This window comes from Salvia hispanica, chromosome 3, assembly GCF_023119035.1.
Source record: "Salvia hispanica cultivar TCC Black 2014 chromosome 3, UniMelb_Shisp_WGS_1.0, whole genome shotgun sequence".
Lineage (NCBI taxonomy): Eukaryota > Viridiplantae > Streptophyta > Magnoliopsida > Lamiales > Lamiaceae > Salvia > Salvia hispanica.
Genome location: NC_062967.1, coordinates 18,584,657 through 18,605,960, shown reverse-complemented (window position 1 = coordinate 18,605,960; position 21,304 = coordinate 18,584,657). Strand labels below are relative to the sequence as shown.

At 33.8% G+C, this 21,304-nt stretch overlaps 1 long non-coding RNA gene across 2 annotated transcripts; it reads right to left on the bottom strand.

The window, feature by feature from the left end:
- Positions 1 to 6,802: 6,802 nt before the first annotated feature.
- On the bottom strand, positions 6,803 to 7,859 carry LOC125216154. Of its 2 annotated transcripts, none has more exons than XR_007175362.1 (2): positions 7,139 to 7,859; positions 6,803 to 7,022 (listed from the first exon to the last, which is right to left on the bottom strand). It is a non-coding gene; the product is annotated as an uncharacterized LOC125216154 (long non-coding RNA). The 2 variants fall into 2 exon arrangements; XR_007175361.1 differs by having other exon boundaries at positions 7,173 to 7,859.
- Positions 7,860 to 21,304: the final 13,445 nt, after the last annotated feature.

Below are 21,304 nucleotides of genomic sequence, written 5' to 3'. Positions count from 1 at the left end.
TTTTATTTGTTCTCCAAGACGTCGTTTGTGCACCTGAAAGTTTTTTCGTCTTTGCTTCTTTTGACGAGAGAATGATTTTATAAATTTGGGACTAACCAATTATTCTTTTACTAGCCAATTTTTATGAGAAAGAAGCCCACTTTTAGAGAAACCCAATTCAAACGGATGAGATTTGCGTCCTCACAAAATAGTTCCACAAAATCGGGCCACTATCTGCACAAACTGAAAATATATACATACTCCCCTGGTCCGCAAATAGGAGTTCCGTTTTGCCATTTTGGTCCGTCCGCATTCCACCAACCCATTCCACTCACATATCATTTAAAACTAATATATACAAGTGGGGTCAATATTCCACTAACTTTCTTCCACGCACGTTTCTTAACATATCTTAAAACTCGTGTCAGAAAGAAATAAGACTCATATTCACGAACGGAGAGAGTATCTCCCATGTTTCCATCAAATCCGTTTATTTTTCATATATATATATATATATATATATATATATATATATAGGTTTGTGTTAAAATGACAACCCCTCTTAAAGTGACACCGTGACACCACTTATACAGCAATATTATAAACGCTACACAACAATATTACAAACACGACAAAACAATCTATAGATTGTTGTATAGTGTGTCGAATATTGCTGGACAAGAAAAATTGTTGTATAAAGAGCAGCAAATTGCTGGCCGAGTTTTTCGATTTTTTTTTCTTTTTTCTGCCACGTGCCAGCTTATTATTCGTCCACGTGTATGTAAGGGTGCCACCACCCCTTAAAATAACACCATACCAGCATTCCTAGCCAATCATTTGTACACGTGGACGAATAATAAGCTGCCACGTGGCAGTAAAAAAGAAAAAAAAATCTGAAAAACTCGGCCAGCAATTTGCTGCTCTTTATACAACAATTTTTCTTGTCCAACAATATTCGACACACTATACAACAATCTATAGATTGCTGTGTAGTGTTTGTAATATTGATGTGTAGTGTTTATAATATTGTTGTATAAGTGGTGTGATAAGGCTAGTTTCATGCATCAGTTATGTGGTGAAAAGCACTATATTTTACTGGGTCTAACACAGTTTTTAAGCCAGGTGTGTGACGGAATCGCTAGATCCAAGAAGAGCTGGAGGAAACGGACTAGCGAAGGAATGAAGGAAAAGTGAGCAGAATTGAAGGAAAAGGAGGCTAGAAGAAGGGAGTCAATAGCTGAGGGCAACAAAGACTATCTATACCTCGCTGTGCCCCACTTCAACGCCTATAAATAAAGGAGCATGCACTACACAAAGAGGAGGAATTTTCGCTCTTAGCTCACACACAACACACACACTTGGGAAATGGGAGTTCTGGGGTAGTTTAGGGTTTTAAGGGTCTCATCTTCCGAGAAAGTCAGTCGTAACACCGTCCGCGTGAAGGGCGAAGAAACAATCTACTTTCATTCTGTTTTGCACTTTATTTCGTTGGAACTTCGCATTTGGAAGTCAATTTGGTTGTTGCTGTTACAGATTATCTATGCATTCCTTTAGTTTCTGTTATATTGAAATTATCTCGTGTTGATCTACGTTGATTCTGTTTGTTTGAAGTTTTATTTCAGCAGTTGCATGTTAATCTATGTTTTTTGTCAATTTGGTGCTTGATTTGGGGAATTTGGCTGAAGATCTGTGTTGTTGTTGTTGATCGGAGGTTGTTTGTTGAATCTGAAGCTATGGATTTACGTTTGGCCGGAGTTGTGTCGGATGCTTGGATCCGGAGTGGATTTAGCATCCGAGGTTGGATCTGAACAGGGGAAATCGAGTTGTGCATGGATTTTGAGTTTTCTGTTTACCTTTCTGTTTTACTTCGTCTAGTAGCCGTAGATCTGTTAGTCCCTAATTGTTCTTCGTTAAATTGCTTAAATCCAGTCTGCCTTGTTTTTCCGATTACGCTTCATACCTGTTTTACTGAGTTTTGATGCAATTTGATTTGAAGAAGATGATGTCGCTGTTAGTTAGTTCTTTAGTTAGATGTTTTTCCAGTTTTTCATCTGTACTCTGCTCCCACCGTCAGTTTATTTCCCAGGTCTAGGTAATTTAGAAATTTTCTTAGATCTAGTGATTGTCTCGATTTCAGTTTACATGCATGATTTCTGTTCTGCCTAGATCTAGCTGTTAGCGTAGCAGTGCTTGATTTCAATTCCAAGTTTAGTCTAATTTCCTCAACCCAACAAAAAATGCGTGGCAGCAGCCAAACCCAAAAATAATTTCCAAATCCTTGAGAATATTTAAATTACGCATCCGTCTCTGTGGTTGAGGGTTTTTGAGGAAGTATTCTATGTGTCCGACGACCGAGATTTTCCAACGACCAGTGAGCTCCTAGACCTTGTGATCTAGTGGATTTGCTGGACCTAGGAAACTTGTTATTCTTTTCTGTGCACACAGTCTAAACACGATCTTCATGGTGTCGGGGTATATATATATATATATATAGGGTTGTGATCAAATGAGATTTATTAGGCTAAATGAGAAATGAGATGCAATAACAGCCACTCATTTTTATTAAATAAGTGGTCCAAATTTTGCCACACAAAAAATATTTTTAGATTAATTTATTATGAAAGGGTATAATGGTCATTTCGTTTTTTAATAAGGATTCTTAAGAAATTTTCTCCTCTCTACAACTCAAAAAACCAGATACATACGCTTCAGAAATTTTCCATCAAATTCGCGAACGATGACGGCGAAGTCGCGGCGGCGCTGCATCGCGATGATCCGAAAATGGCGAAGAAGCAGAAAGGCAAAGGCGCCGGTGGTTTCACAAATGGTGACGGCTCCGGTGGTTTCCTCATCTCCAATCGGAGAATCGCACGCCGCAAACCCTAGAAATCTCCGCCGCCGGAGCAGGAGATCATCTCGATTGTTGAATCGAGCGGCGGTGGAGGGGAATTCGCCTTCTCCGGCGTGAATCGCGAGCGTAAGCGAGGTCAGATCTGTGATCATCATGGAGTTGCTGATTCCGATGATAGCGTGATGCAATTTGTTATTTTTCTCACTGAAATCTAAATTTCGTGGAAACAATTGTATGTTTGAAATTCCAACCTGTTATATGTGCAAATCTGAGCAATGATGTTTAGTGTTTTAAGGTGTATGCAGGATTTTCGTTTTTGGATTTGGACTAAGTTTTATGCTATTGTATATGTGTCCTTTTTTATTTGATTTAGGTACAGAGCCATGTGATTTGGTGAGAAAATTTTGGATTTCTATCCGACTAGCTATGCACTCTAGGTGTTTGATGATATTCCCCAGTTGAGACTACATATATAATCAATATCAACTACACACATATAATGTCAACTACATATACAATTCATGTCAACTACACACATATATTGTCAACTATGTGTATAATCCATGTCAACTACATATGTGAATTATAAGTGTTATTTGTTAGTTGTTGACATTCGATATTATCGCTATTGATATGTGAATTATAAGTGTTAATTTTTAGTTGTTGGCATATTAATACGAGTTGTTGACATTCGCTAATCTCGCTATTGATATGTGAATTATAAGTGTTATTTTTTAGTTGTTGACATTCGATATTCTCGCTATTGATATGTGAATTATAAGTGTTATTTTTTAGTTGTTGACATTTTAATATGAGTTGTTGACATTCGATATTCTCGCTATTGATATGTGAATTATACGTGTTATTTTTTAGTTGTTGACATTTTAATACGGTTTCTTGACATTCGCTAATCTCGCTATTTTAGTTGTTGATATCTTGTTAAATGTCAATTGTAAGTGTTATTTTTAGTTGTTGACATTCGATATTCTCGGTATTGATATGTAAATTATAAGTGTTATTTGTTAGTTGTTGACATTTTAATAAGAGTTGTTGACATTTTAATACGAGTTGTTGACATTCGATATTATCGGTGTTGATATGTGAATTGTAAGTATTATTTGTTAGTTGTTGACATTTTAATACGAGTTGTTGACATTCGATATTTTCGGTATTGAGTCTTATTAATATATATATATATATAGGGGTGCACTAGGGTGCCACCATGGATAGGATAACACCATACCACCAATATAGTCCGTTAGATCTCGTCTATGGACGCCTAGGATTAAGTTTCGTGAAAAAACACGGGTTTGCAGTCTACTGTATTAGATATTGCAGTCTACTGTCGTGGTAAACTGCAATATTGTTGTGGTAAGACTGCAATGAACAATGCACTGCAATCTGGTAACTTAAAATTAGAAATTTCCTATTTTACCCCTCCGTGTTTTTACACGTGGCAGCATGACAAGCACACGATTATATATATAGAGGGGGTGTGTTAAAATGACAACCCTCTTTATTGTAACACCATACCACAGTTTTAGGCCATTGGATCTGAAAATTGTGTGCTTGTCATGCTGCCACGTGTAAAAACACGGAGGGATAAAATAGGAAGTTTCTAATTTTAAGTTACAGATTGCAGTCTTTCATTGAACATTGCGGTCTTACCACAACAATATTGCGGTTTACCACATTTGCAATATCTAATCTGACAAGGCTACTTGCAATATCTAATACCTGATAGGCGCAAACCGTGTTTTTTCACGAAACTTAATCCTAGGTGTCCATAAGCGAGATCTAACGGACTATATTGGTGGTATGGTGTTATCCTATCTATGGTGGCACCCTAGTGCACCCCTAGTGCCACCATAGATAGGATAACACCATACCACCAATATAGTCCGTTAGATCTCGTTTATGGACACCTAGGATTAAGTTTCGTGAAAAAACACGGGTTTGCGATCTCTAAGCTGTATTAGATATTGCGGTCGTGGTAAACTGTAATATTGTTGTGGTAAGACTGCAATATTCAATGAACAGCAGTAACGTAAAATTAGAAATTTCCTATTTTACCCCTCCGTGTTTTTACACGTGGCAGCATGACAAGCACACGATTTTCAGATCCAATGACCTAAAATGGTGGTATGATGTTACAATAAAGAGGATTGTTATCTTAACACATCCCTATATATATATGTGGTCCTATTCTAATGCTTATAGCACCCTAATCCAAAATCAAGACTAAATCTCCACACTTGGATTTTAAAATGAGTGGATGAGATTAAAACTCACAAATCTCAATAAATAGTAGACAAAATATCAACAAAAGGGTAATATCGTCATTATGTTATCATATGATAATTTTCGTGGATGTTTTTTAATATCAACATTGTGTATTACAAATATCAACAATATGACATTAGAATATCAATACAAGGACAAGAAAATATCAACACATTTTTATTGAGATTGGACATGCATAATATTGAGATTTTGCCTACAATATATTGAGATTTTTTGTTGCATTTGTTGATAAAAGCTGCTTATCAATATGTACGAAAATTGAAATATAATTTATCAAATTTCATCACCCGAACATCGTCGGAACATATGCAATTGAGATCTCGTTGGAATCCTTATTAAATTATCTTTAATTTGATATATTTTTTGCGAAAAAATAATTTAAATTGAGAGAGTTACATAAATTTAAAGATTTGAGATGATTTTGAGGAAAGAGAAAGTAGTTAGTTATATTTACTACATATAGGATTTGACATTAATACCCTTTTAATTTAATTAATAATTATTTAAATTTACAATATATTACACTTAGCATTATATCAACCACAAGATCTTCTAATCTAATGGTTAAAAATTGGTCTCAATTTTGGATTGCTAATTAGTTAGCAATTGATCACCTCCTTATATATATATGGGGTATATATATATATATATATATATATATCCTATTAACCACAAATCCACCCTTAAAGACCGAACTAGAGACCAAATTAGGGCCACTCATTTTTCTTAATCTTATGGTTATGATTAATTTAATATTTTATTAAATAAAAACTTTTTTTTTAGTTTCTATTTTTATTTTTTTTATTCGATAAAAACTTGCTGGAGTAAATAATGAACTATATTCACTACATAATGAACTAAATGAATGTATGTTATGAACTTATTACTTCATTCAGTCGTGCTATTACTTCATTCCGTTAGTTTATTACTTCATTTATTCATACTATTACTTCATTCTATTAGTTTATTACTTCATTCCGTTAGTTTATTACTTCATTCAGTCATGCTATTACTTCATTCCATTAGTTTATTACTTCATAATGTGTTATGACATAATTATCTTTCAGTTGGGTTTAGGGTTATTACTTCATTCCGTTAGTTTATTACTTCATTCAGTCATGTTATTACTTCATTCCGTTAGTTTATTACTTCATTCAGTTATGTTATTGTTATGAGCTTATTACTTCATTCAGTCGTGCTATTACTTCATTCCGTTAGTTTATTACTTCATTTATTCATGCTATTACTTCATTGTGTTAGTTTATTACTTCATTCCGTTAGTTTATTACTTCATTCAGTCATGTTATTACTTCATTCCATTAGTTTATTACTTCATAATGTGTTATGACATAATTATCTTTCAGTTGGGTTTAGGGTTATTACTTCATTCCGTTAGTTTATCACTTCGTTCAATCATGTTATTACTTCATTCCGTTAGTTTATTACTTCATTCAGTCATGATATTCGTAACATCCCGAATTTTCGTGCGCTAGTTTTAGAGTAAAAAAAAAAAAAAATTGACGAAAGGACGATTGGAATTAAAGTGCAAGAAATTTAAGTTTGTAAACTACAATTATTGGAAGAAGAAAAAGAGAATAAATTAGCACAATACTTTATGAAGAGGATTTACATATATTGAAGAGATTAATGGTAAAGGGCTACACAATGGGAAAAGGACTATACAATCTTATTGAGAGGTGTGAGATTTTGCTACATAATAGTTACATGTGGAAAATACAAAAGTGGAAGCTACAACTTAGCATTTCAAAGATGCCAAACTACAATATTCGGATACTAGCCAAATAGAGCAACTAAATCTAAGTGTTTCCCTCATTCCCATCGTTCTCGATTTTCGGCCTCCACAAGCTCCAAGAATGCCTCCATGTACCTACAAAGTTTACACCAAATTGGGGTTAGAAAGTGACACACAAGTAAAGAGAGAGGGAAGCACAAGCTAAAAAAAGAGATGGAACATTTAATGGGTAATATAGCTAGAAGAGCTACAAGATAGAGCATGAGGTAAGAAAATCTTGGTCACCATCTCTTCTAACATCAAAAGGGAGTCGAGACAAAGGGGCATTGGAGAGCGAGCTCCTACACAAGCCCAAAAGTAGAAAATGAGACAAACTCTCATCTCCCCGTCGATCAAGGCCGAGAAATCAGCCAAGAAGATCAACCACCATCACCAAAACGGCAAGAATCTCACAATCATCAAGCTCGAAAGTAAGAGAGCTAACAAGCCCAAAATAGGAGCCTTTGCCTCCAAGTCTCAAACATAGATTCCAATAGCTTAGCACTATATAGGAGCCATCTCCCCTCACCTCCTCCACCATCACTTTCATCATCACAATTCCACACAACACCATAAGGAGAGCAGCGAAGGAGGAGGGAGAGGGGCAGCGAGTGGTGACGGCAAGGACAGCCACCACCGAGGAGGATTCAACTACGTTAAGGTAATCCCAACAGCCTCAACACCAACACTCTTCGCATCATGTAGAACAACAAGTAGATAGCACAAGAACTTAGAATTTCCATAAGATTCTCACAACCAAGTATGGAACAATAGCAAAAACCTCAAGATCTCCCACAGTAAGCATGTGTAAGAATAGAGACTCAATACAGTAAGCTAAGTGCCCCAATTGAAAAAAAATCAGAACTTTAATACCACAAAGCTACTGCTCAAAGAGGAACTCAAGATACTAACTAGATAATGGAAGTTAAAGAACTTAGCTTTAGGCTGATCGAGAAGCTGTCCGACAATGGTCGAGCGACGACGGAGATCTCGTCGGCGGGACTCCGAGGAGCTCTGTAGAGCAGCTGCAAGCCGCGGCTGAGAGAGGGAGAAAGAGGCGATGCCTCCTCTCTGCTACCGGATTCACAGAGGATGGAAGCGCTCGGCAGAGGGCGTGAAACGGAGGGCATTCAACGAAGGGCGGACTGCCTCCCGGAGAGATCGATGGAGTAGCGATGAGAGAGAGAGAACATGCAGCGGCGCTGCTTGCTGGAGGAGAGCTCGGCGGAAGGCTCGACGCAGAGAGTTGGCAGCGTCGACGGAGAGCCAGCGACGCAGAGGAGCGGCGGACGGCGAGTGACGTCGGCGGCGGTACTGTGAGCTCGCCGAGCGTGAGAGAGAGGAACCGGCGGAGGGAAAGGCGACGCCTTCTTCCCCGTCGGTGAAATCATTGGAAAAGGCGAGAGGTGGAGAGAGATTTCCGTCTCTATCAGAAGAAGACGGAGGTCGATAGAAATAAAGCTCGACGAGGAAAGGGACCCGTGTCCGGCGACGGTGCTGCGATCGCCGGAGACGAGCGGCGACGGAGAAAGCCGAGAAGAGAGAAGACGACGATGTTCCTTTAGGGATTTCAATATTTGAAGAATGTGACTTGGCCATTTGGGGAAGGAAAAGTCACGATGGGAAGGGAGTATGCTGATTTTATCTAATTGGTTTGGGCTCCTACTTAATTATTTATTTGGGCCAGAAGTGAGTAAATAAAATAGAGTTAGGCCATGTTGAATTAAAAGAGAGTGGAGCATGGACCAATTTTAATTAGCAGTTGGGTCGAGATTAAATCATTGGGCTGGAAATTTATTTGGTTTGGATGAGATTATTGTAAGAATCGAGTTGGAGCTTGATTAATTAATCCCCGAATAATTTCTAAAATTTTCAAAGATGAAAAATGTCAAAGTTGGAGATGCGAAGGGCCGACCGGTGGCCTTAAGAAAAATCCGAAGAAAAGAATTTTAGAAGAGACTTTCCAAGAATTCCTATTCTTGTAATTAAGGGCCGAGTATTTGTTTAGAGAAAATAGAATTTCTCCAAGTTAATAAAGAGAATAAATGAACTCTGCAGAGTAGTGAAGCTGAGGTAGGATTAAGAACAATCCTATAAGCCGAGACTGAGATATAGGTGCTATCCAATAGGATGCATGCATTCTTTCTAAAGAGAAATAATTCAAGTATTAATTAGCGTGCTACGCTATTTATTTTCAAGGGACAAATTGCTCGAGGGCGAGTGAGGCCAAAGCGAGTAATTGAGTTGAGACATAAGCATATCAGGTGGGCTTTCTTTATCCAGCACACTAGTGTGGATATAAATCAAATGCTTTTGAAGTTATGAAAAAACATCTTTTCTTAAAATGGAGCTATGATTCTTTTCAAATTGTTGTCATGCCATAAATGTTTTGCTTTGATGATTGTCATTGGATTGTCATGGAATGATGGGTGACCGTTGGAGCGACACTTGACTGGAATGAATGATGAATGATGAACGATGAATGATGAATGATGAATGATGAATGATGAATGATGAACGATGAATGATGAATGATGAATGATGAATGATGAATGATGAACGATGAATGATGAGTGAGGATTTATGACAGAACCTAGTCTGTAGTCGAACTTTTAGCTCACAAAAGAACTTAGTAAGCTCGGGCCTTTTAAGAAAAACCCCCGTGTGTTACTGTGATGGCTTGACAACTATATAATGTATGTTTTGTTTTCGGCACGTGTCCACTGAGTACACCAAGTACTCAGCCCTGCATGTATTTATAAATATGCAGGTTGAACGTCAGGAGGATGGAGTGATGATCGGAGTCGATGTTGTTAAACAATCAAGTTGATCTCCCAACGGTTCGTGTCTTCATACACGAAGTCGTTTAGAAAGGACTTATTCCGCTGTGTCTTTGTAATGTGAGAATTGTAGAATCTCACCATCAACTCTGATTTTTTTTGAGGAGACGTTCATTCTGTTATCAAGACCATGTAGTGAAATACTCGGCATGATGTCAATTGACTTGGTCTTTGTGCGAATTCTCAAGTTCCAGCCCTTTTCTTTCCCCCGCTTCTTTAATCCCTCCCATTAGTCGCGGTTTACCCGCTTTCGCTATCCTTAGCAAAATGCGGTCGTGACAATATTACTTCATTCCGTTAGTCTATTACTTCATTCAGTTATGTTATTACTTCATTTCATTAGTTTACTACTTCATTTCATTAGTTTATTACTTCATTTTATTATTTTATTACTTCATAATGTGTTATGACATAATTATCTTTCAGTTGAAGTAAATTCAGTATATAATGAATGCGAAAAATTACTTCATAACATACATTCATTTAGTTCATTATGTAGTGAATATAGTTTATTATTTACTCCAGCAAGTTTTTATCGAATAAAAAAAATTCTAAAAAAAATTTTCAAAAAAAATTTTAAAAAAATTAAAACGTTTTTATTTAATAAAATATTAAATTAATTCTAAATTAATCATAATCATAAGATAAAGAAAAATGAGTGGCCCAAATTTGGTCTCTAGTTTCGGTCTTTAAGAAGGGTTCGACATTGATCACAACTCTATATATATATATATATAGGGTTTTGATCTATGAAGACCAGATTTAAATACAGAAACGCAGAACAAAGTCATACGTAGGGCATTTTTAGGTCATAGTTAGTTTATTTTTAGGTCATGCTAACAAAGCATGACCTAAAATGATCTTAACATGACATAAACTCAAATCTTATAATATGACCTAAAACTGCTTAATTATGACCTTCCGTATTTTTGGTTAATTATTGACCATTAGATCATCTAATCCTAGGGTCAAGATTTGGGCTGCATTTCTTGATTTAAGCACATACTTGTTTTGATCACTCCCCTATATATATATATATATATAGGGTCTTGTTAGGTTGAGATTTTTGGGCCTAATTGAGAACTAAGATGCATTTTCAGCCACTCATTCACAATTTTCGCGCAATGTCAACTACTGAGACATTATGTCAACTAGGGGGCATAATTGTCATTTTCCCCTCAGCGGATGTCAACTACGATGTCAATAGCAAACGTTATTTATGTCAATTACGATGTCAACAACGTTATTTATGTCAACTATTATGTCAATAGCAACATTTTACAAATAATTAATGTCAACAACAAATATTTTCATGTCAAAGACTTATATTACTTATGTCAACAACAACATTTTACATATATAATTCATGTCAACAACAATGTTTTACATATAATTTATGTCAACAACATTTTTCATAAAATTTATGTCAACGATCTATATAATTCATGTCAACAACAAACGTTATTGTGTCAAATGAGCTATATATAATTCATGTCAACAAACTGTATGCATAATTAATGTCAACATCAACGTTTTACATATAATTAAAGTCAACAACAACATTAAAAAAAGGAAGATAGCTAATTCCCAACCGGAGAATATCACCAAACACCTAGAGGCATTATATTAAGCTTATTCTCGAATCCATCTCACATCCAACACAATTAATAACCTCGTCTGCATACTAAAATTCACTGCAATTGCAAAAAATCAGCCAAATTTAAACATTAAACATGAAAGCAAAAATTTTCTCATTACATACCACATTGCAACAAACCAAGAAATGATTTCAACAGCATGTCAACCATTTTCCTTCAATTTATACTACCATCCACCTAAACAAACCAAATCAAAATTTCACCCCAATCCGAACGAAGAAATTCAAACCCCCACTGCAATTCCCCTACGCATCGATCAGGCCAACACTCCCCCCGCTCATCACGGGAGCGAGGAATCGATCGATTCGCGCAGCAGAGGCTGCAATCTCCGGCGAAAATCGATTCGTGGCTGCAGGATTCGGTGCCGGACATTGTTAGGAAACTGAAGTAGGCGCCGCTGCTGTTGCAAATCTATTCCAGATTGGACGGCGAGGTGAGGATTGAGACGGAGAAGGTCGTGCCGAAGGAACGGCCGGTGGCGAGAGAGGGGTGGCGGAGCGGGGAATCGAAGTCGCCGGATGGATTGATCTTTCGTGGAGGAGTTAGAGAGAGAGTTAATTGGGGGAGGAATCGGAATTGGGGGTGACGAAGGCTTGGTGGGGGATTGTGGTGCAGGGGAAGGGGGCGGAGTGTGACCTGTGTGTTATTTGCTGAACCCTAATTAAAATATAAAATTACCATTATGCCCTTTCATATTAAATTAATCCAAAAATATTTATGGTGTGGCAAAATCTGGACCACTCATTTAATAAAAATGAGTGGCTGATATTGCATCTCATTTCTCAATTAGCCTAAATAATCTCAATTGATCACAATCCTATATATATATATATGTCAAAAAACAAGAAGCGGTGCAGGTGACTGACCTAGCCAGCACAAATTGGGGTTTTCCAGTTTCTGCAATCATCCAGTGTTTGTTGATACATAATCTCAATTTATCAGCTGTAATCGCTCTCTCCGCCTCCAATTCGTCATCTCCGTGTCCATTGCCTCCAGGTGGGGGAGGAGCTCCATCATCGCCCACTCGATCGTGTTGTTGGTCGTCTCCGATCCGGCCAGGAACACCTCTTGCGGTAAATTGAATCTCAAATTCGATGAAGTAGGAGTTTAGTTAATCGTTTAATTCGATCAATTACCATGATGATAATGTGTAGTTGATGATCTTCATGATTAGAAGCAATTAAATCCATCTAACAATATCTCAATTTCATCAGCAACAACTGTTCTCAATTTCAGATCTGTCTCACTGATTTTGATTTTTGAAGGTATCCAATGTTTTCAATTGAATACTTCTACAGTAAAGAGAGGATTTGTTTCTGCATAATATTTTTAAATCCGAGGCTTGTTTATACGAGTTGTTGACATTTGATATTCTGACTATTGATATATGTATTATAAGTGTTATTTTTTAGTTGTTGACATTTTAATATGAGTTGTTGACATTCGATATTCTCGCTATTGATATGTGAATTATAAGGGTTATTTGTTAGTTGTTGACATTTTAATACGAGTTGTTGACATTTCATATTCTGGCTATTGATATGTGAATTATAAGTGTTATTTGTTAGTTGTTGACATTTTAATATGAGTTGTTGACATTCGATATTCACGGTATTGATATGTGAATTATAAGTGTTATTTGTTAGTTGTTGATATTTTAATACGAGTTGTTGACATTCGATATTCACGGTATTGATATGTGAATTATAAGTGTTATTTGTTAGTTGTTGACATTTTAATACGAGTTGTTGACATTTCATATTCTGGCTATTGATATGTGAATTATAATTGTTATTTTTTAGTTGTTGACATTTTAATATGAGTTGTTGACATTCGATATTCTCGTTATTGATATGTGAATTATAAGGGTTATTTGTTAGTTGTTGACATTTTAATATGAGTTGTTGACATTCGATATTCACGGTATTGATATGTGAATCGTAAGTGTTATTTGTTAGTTGTTGACATTCGATATTCACTGTATTGATATGTGAATTTTAAGTGTTATTTGTTAGTTGTTGACTGTTTAATACGAGTTGTTGACATTCGATATTCACGGTATTGATATGTGAATTATAAGTGTTATTTGTTAGTTGTTGACATTTAAATACGAGTTGTTGACATTCGATATTCTCGATATTGATATGTGAATCATAAGTGTTATTTGTTACTTGTTGACATTTTAATACGAGTTGTTGACATTCGATATTTCCGGTATTGATATGTGAATTATAAGTGTTATTTTTTAGTTGTTGATATTTTAATATGAGTTGTTGACATTTGATATTCTGGCAACTGAAATAAAATGACGATAATACCCCCTAGTTGACATAATCTACTTGTAGTTGACATTTTGAAATGAATGGCTGAAAATGGATCTCATTTCTCAATTAAGCTAAATAATCTCAACCTAACAGGACCCTAAATATATATATATATATATATATATATATATATATATATATATATATATATAACACCCATGATTTCAAGTTTCATCACCAAAGATAAAGAGGAGTATGAATTTGAGAGAAAGAAGGAGTCGAGTGAGGCGACGGGTTCTGTTATGGAGCAGCAACAGCCACGGTAGAGGTCGCTGGAGTGGGCGAGGCGCCCGGCTGGAGTAATGATTGACGTTGGTGCAGAATTTGATGAAGGAGAGGATAACAGCGGTGGCTCGGCGTGAGATCGAGGGAGAGGAAATTGGGCCTACATCATGGAGAAAGAGAGATGAGATTTTGAAATTAAGGATTTAGAGAGAGATGGTTGGTGCAGAGAACGAAATTAAGATTTATCATCACGTAGGATATGATTAGTTGAAATTAGATTATTTTTCTTAAAATTTAACTTTTTGCATATTATGTTCTTTCAAAAAGGTTGATTTTTGCATGCTATTTGAGAACATAGCTGATTGGCAAGTGAAGGATTAAAGAGTACGAGGTGAGCTTTCGAACTAAAGTTTATTGTGGGCTTTCTTTTTAAATAAGGGCTATGCCCTAAGTATATTTTTATGTGAAAATGGTGTGAATATTTGTTATGCTGTGTTTTTTTTTTCGATGGAACCTATCTGATGTGGCTTTTGCCATCTATGGATAATCGAATTTGGGTCTGACTATGGAGTGAGTCCCTACTCAGGTTAGTGTACACCAATGGGGATCGTGAGCCGTCTTTTGGGTCTGCCGGTCTGGTGACTTGGAATGTGGCCACATTCCTTGTCATCAATGGATCAGATATGGTTGATAGCAATAGGAAAATGACTGATCATTCGACTTTTACGATAGAAATGATTTTTGTGTCTCGAAAATTTTTAAAGTTAAAACCCCAAGGCACTCAATGGTGGCATGATAAATACTTTTTATAAAATGTTTTCGGCATGAGTCCACTGAGTGCATCAAGTACTCAGCCCTGCATTTGTTTTAAAAATGTGCAGGTTGAGCAGTGACGAGAGCGGTGGGTGTTGAGCAGAGCTGGTGAAGATTTGTGTTTGCTTTTAAATGTTCTGAATATATTATGTCTTCATACATAATACTCCCTCCGTCCCACAAAAGATGTCACACTTGTGGCACGGCACAGGATTTTAGGAGGTTTTGTTTTGTGTGTTAAATGGAGAGAGAATATATAATTTTTATATTCATGTGAGAGAGAACTTTTTCCAAAAAGGAAATGTGACATCTTTTGTGGGACAAACTAAAAAGTAAAGTGTGACATCTTTTGTGGGACGGAGGGAGTATTATTCTTCTCTCGAATGCTTCCGCTGAATGTTGTTTCTTTTGAGTTCATGTATTGATGAGATATTGTATCCCTTTGAGTTGTCAATTATCTAGATGATACTCTGATTTTATTCTAGCTATTCCCATTTATTCCGAGCTATAGTTGAGTTCTGTCTTTTTCTCCTTTCTTCCTCGCTTCTTTAACCCTTCCTTAGTCGTGATCCATCGCGTTTTCTATCCTTAGAAAACAAGGCCGTGACACAATTAATATTTTTTCATCTACTAATTTTATTAACTAGGAAATAAATAAAAACAAAAAATAACTTGCTTAACCTCCAAGTCATGCACTGCACCAGAATATCTTCCGACCCGCACTACCAACGATTGCCAACTTTGCGTTGTCTTCACAAAGTAGTACACAACTTTCCCATGATGCTCAGCTGCATTGACTACATGCATTGGCAATAGAAGAATTTCCCCACTGCAAGGAGAGGGGCGTACATTAGTGGGAACAATGGCACCCACACACGATTGTGCTAGAGACGGTCACCGACTACCGCCTATGAATTTGTAGTGCATTTTTTTGGGATCCCGGATCGAACGACGAATATCAATGTCCTCAACCAATCCCCCATCTTCGATCAAGTTTTAGAAGGTAAAGCCCTGACCCCAAACGGGTTCTTTTTGCGCAAAAGGCAATAGGCTGCTCGAAAAGATGTTGAAATAGCGTTTGGGGTTCTATGAGCATGGTTCACGTTTCAAAGCGTTGCATCATTCTTGGTTTGAGTTGAACCTTACCTACATCATTATATACTTGTATTGTCACGTATAACATGATAAGAAAGGTCGGGCCGAGGGAGATTGCGCTCCTTCCCTTGGGTCGTATCAACTAGCATCTGTTTATAGTGGCTTTTGAATTTAAATTCTTTTGCTTATAGTAGAACTTTTTTCATCCTAGAATCGATGTCAAATTTGAAAATGTCAAAAAAAATTAGAAGATATTTTTTGGTTTAAATGATAAGACAATATATACTCCATTTAAATATATTAATAGTGATTTACTTTTCCATAAAAGGAAAGGGAGAAAATATTCCATGGTCTTGGTATACCAAGTTGGTAATATGATTTGGTGTGTCTAACTAATAGTTTTTTTTACAAGTGTTATCACTAACCATGTGTATTATAGAAACTAATTACACCTAATTTATGGAAGATTTCATCGATTTATTAGTCTTTATTTCTTTTATTTGAAATTTTTTATGCATATAAACTTTATTTCTTATTTTTCATATTTTTATAATATACTATATGGGACATATTCTATTGTTTATAGCACCCTAATCCAAAATCAAGACTAAATCTCCACCCTTAGATTTTAAAATAAGTGGATGAGATTAAATCTTACGAATCTCAATAAATAGTAGACAAAATATCAACAAAAGGGTAATATCGTCATTATGTTATCATATCATAATTTTCGTGAATGTTTTTTTATATCAACATAGTGTATTTCAAATATCAACAATATGACATAAGAATATTAACACTAGTACAAGAAAATATCAACACATATTTATTGAGATTTTTACATGGTTTTATTGAGAATTTTTGATGTATTTGTTGATAAAAAGCTGGTTATCAACATTTACGAAAACTAAAATAAAAAATATCAAAGTTCATCATCCGAACGTAGTCGGAACATATGCAATTGGGATCTCGTTGGAATCCTTATAAAATTATCTTTAATTTGATATATTTTTTGCAAAAAAATAATTTAAATCGAGAGAGTTACGTAAATTTAAAAATTTAAGATGATTTTAATGAGAGAGAATTGATATTATTTCAACTACTAGATCTTCTAATCTAATGGCTAAGATTTAATCTTAGTTTGGGATTGCTAATTAGTTAGTAATTAATCACTCCAATATTATGGAGATATTAAATATTGGAATCAATTTATAAATATGATAACAGGGGTGTGATCAATTGCTAACTTTCTTAAGTTGCTAACTTACTAACTTATCAACATAGTGTATTAAAAATGTCAACACGATGACATTAAAATGTCAACACATAATTTTGTTGAACTTCAATATAATGTGTTGATATTATGTGTTGACATTTTGATGTCAACGTGTTGATATTTTTAATACATTATATTGATGAGTTAGCAGTGTTAGCAATTTAAATAGTTAGCAATATAACACCCCCCATGATAACAAGTGTAACAATATGGTATAATATTGAAACTAAATGCATATAAAGTACTTTACAAATTTTTATGCTTTTATTTCTTCGACCAAATATTTTGATGCATATTAAGTTTATTTTTCCAGTAAAAATAAAATTAATGTTTTCTCCCACCTTTAATATTTTTCATTAAGTTTTATATGTTATTAAAATTTAATATTAATTAATCAATATACTAAAAAATTTTCAAATTATAATATTTTATCACTACTTCTATAGATTTTTTATAAAATAAAAAATAAGGTATCATTTTAGGATACTAATTTATTATGACTACAATTTAATTTTCTTGGAAAATTAATATTCATCAAAAAATAATAAGTTTTCTTCCATGTTTAACATTTTATTGTATATTTAAATTTCTTTCTTAATTTTTTAAAATTATTTTTCATGTTATAAAATATATTAAAAGCTGTATATAATTAATTACTCCATCCGTCCCACTTTAGCAGTCCCATTGACTTTTCTGCACTCATTTTATAAAAATGATAATAAATAATTAAAGTGGAGAAATAATAATGTAAAAAAGAGAATAATGTAGATAAGACTCTTCTCTATATTATTCTCTTTTTTACTTTATTATTTCTCCACTTTAACTATTTATTATTATTTTTACAAAACGAGTGCAGAAAAGTTAATGGGACTGCTAAAGCGGGACGGAGGGAGTAATATACTAATAAAGTTCGAATTAATTAATTTCAATTTTTAATAAAAAAATTTTAAATAAGAAATAAAGTTTATATGCATAAAAAATTTTAAATAAAAGAAATAAAGGCTAATAAATTGATGAAATCTTTTATATATTAGATGTAATTATTTCCATAATACACATGGTTAGTGATAACACTAGTAAAAAAAACTATTAGTTGGACACTGGGACGGACCTAGCATGGGGCAAGCCACCGCTCCAGCGGGGGCTTGGCCGGTGCTGGTGCTGGTCACAATACCCCCACCAACCACGGCTACCCTGCTTGTTTCTATGCTGCATCTTTCCCGTTTTTTTAGGGCGAAGGATGGAAGAGGGAGGACGAAGGGGGAAAAGGAAAGATTAATTTATGAGCATTGATTTTACGAGAAAAAATTCCCTAGTCAAGGAATACCAAGATGGCAATCTTATTTGGTATGTCACACTCTTAAATTTTTGACAAATGGAAATATATTTAACCTCAATTCCAACTAGATATATAAAATATAGAAACAATCTAAATATAAATGCACACCATTTTATATGGAAAATTTATGCATATTCTACTATATAATAGACACACTATATTTAAACACTAATATACATACCTACATAATATATAGTAATTGAAATGACGAGCAATTTTTTTTTTTGAATAGTAGTTTTAGTTTATAAAATTTGTATTTAATTGCTTTAAATTGCAACAATCATTTTGTCTTATTTTTTTTATGAAGTTTTTTCATGATATATTGAGAATGATTAATGTAATTAAATTAGTTTTTTTAGATCATCTTATAACTATTATTACTAATAAAATTAGATTATCTTATTATTACTAACTACTTTTATAATTTAACATAATGTATAAAATTTATACAGTTAATATATACACTATATAATTACCCATGTAATTATTAATTTATACACTACATAATCATTTGTATGTATTAATTTAATTTATATAGTATTTAATTCCATCAAATTTGAAGTTATAATTACACTTTTTATCTGTCTACATTTTTTTTTAATTTATAAAGAAGAAAAAAAGTAATCTCCTAAAAACATAAAATGAGTGATGTAATCTTTTTTTATATATTAATTTACGTCAAAGATGTCTGAATGAATAAATCATTTAATAATTTTAAATTCATGAAATGATGAATCCTATATGTATATTTAATACTAGTATATGCGTATATATAGTGTAGTACTCCATAGAACGTGCCATCTTTCCGTATAATAAATAGTGTGCATTTATATTTAGATTGTTTCCATATTTTATATATCTAGTTGGAATTAAGGTTAAATATATTTTTATTTGTTAAAAATTTAAGGACGTGACATACCAAACAGAATTGCCACCTTGGTATTCCTTGACTAGGGAATTTTTTCTCTGATTTTACAGCTGTGTGGGGTCCACATTGGCTGTTTAGATTTTACAGATCATGTATTTGGGATGCGTATAATAGTATAAAATATTCTTATTTAATAATAGTATAGTCTAGTTTGCACTATTTGGTGAATAATACGGTATGCTAATTTTTTTGCCTTTATAGTTTTTATATTTAACATACGAGTATTGTTTACATATCTTCCTTAGTTCCTTATATGAAATTTTTTGTATATCTATTTTAATACCATTTAAATTAATTTAGTAAAATTCTACTTAATTTATTTAAAATCAAATAATAAATTAAAGCACTATCGTGTTAAATATCACAAGAAAATGACAGTTTGTAATCGGGTGTGATAATTGGAAAAAAAATAAAAGTTTGTGGTTTAATATTTTGATTTCAAACGTTACGAGACTGATCAAAATTTTACCCCAAACCATCCCCCTCCCAAGTTACTTTAGTCGTATTTCATTTTGGGATATTCCAAGTTATTTCAGTTATTTCTTTTTTTTGCTAAAAACAACATATCTAATCTCGTATACTTTATTATTTCTCTTATTTTATTCTCTCTTCTACTTTATTTAACTCACTATACACAATTTTCTTAAATTCTGTAACGAAAAGAAGCCCCTCAAGTAACGTGGATAGAGGGAGTAATAAACTTTTTAACTCGAATGACTTTTATCTCATGGAGTATAAAAATACTTTTGTATTTGAAATTTATTATGTACTGACTTGTGTTTTCATCCTTTTATAAATTTGTTGTAATAAATAAAGAAGGTAAGAATATTCAAATTTTGTTTTTATAATTTTAGCACTGGCTTATTCAATTTTCTAGTTCCGTCCCTGATTGGACATGCCAAATCATACTGTCAACTTGGTATGTCAAGACCATGGAATATTTTATCAAATGGAATGTGATATTACATCTATGTCATGCTATTAGCATTTATTATTCGGCATATCCCAAACTACTTGCATTATTTCTATTTTAAGTAAGAATAAGGATATTTAATTAATATTAGAGTTTATTAATGTTTTCTTTATATTAATTATTTAATTCTTAGTTTACGCTGAAAAGGAAAAGTGTGAATAGTATGAAACAGAGGGAGTATCTTTTTTGAGAAAAGAAAAAAAAAATGTAAATCTACGATGTGAGTTGAGTTGCAACGGACGGATGGAGTATTAAAATTTAATGGTAAAATATAGTACGGTTGCGTAAGTTAATAGTACTAATAACTATTCATAAATGGTTTTTTTTTTCTACCAATATAAAAAATAAGTAACTTTTGTAATAATGTCTAGAGACTAAAAGATAACAACCATGATTAGTTAATGCGATTATTATTATAAACTGATCATGGGAATTTTCGTGGCTTGCATAAATAAATGAATTATGGAAATATAATTTATTTAAAAGAAATAAATCCAATTTAAAATATGTCCATTATTTCCTTTTATTTCTTTATCGTTTAGATGTGCACTTCTGGTACTAATGGAGCCAAAGAAAAAAGGTAATTAAATAGTAGTATATTCATTATCAGTAATTGTCAAAAGTGTCACACATCCACCTAATATGATAGCTTGTCACAACAATTCAATAAAGTCGACTAATTATTTCAATTCACATTGTAAAAGATTCTCTTATGCTGAACTTGCATTATTATTGCTAGACCATATACCCCAATTTTGGATTATTTAATCTGTCAATCGATGGCTAGACAAAAATTGTAGTACTACTATTATATTTAAAATTAAAACTTATCTACAATACTATTCATCAAAAAGCAGACTATTCATCAAAAAGCAGTTTGTTTCTTTGCTTTCAAAAAGCAGTTTGT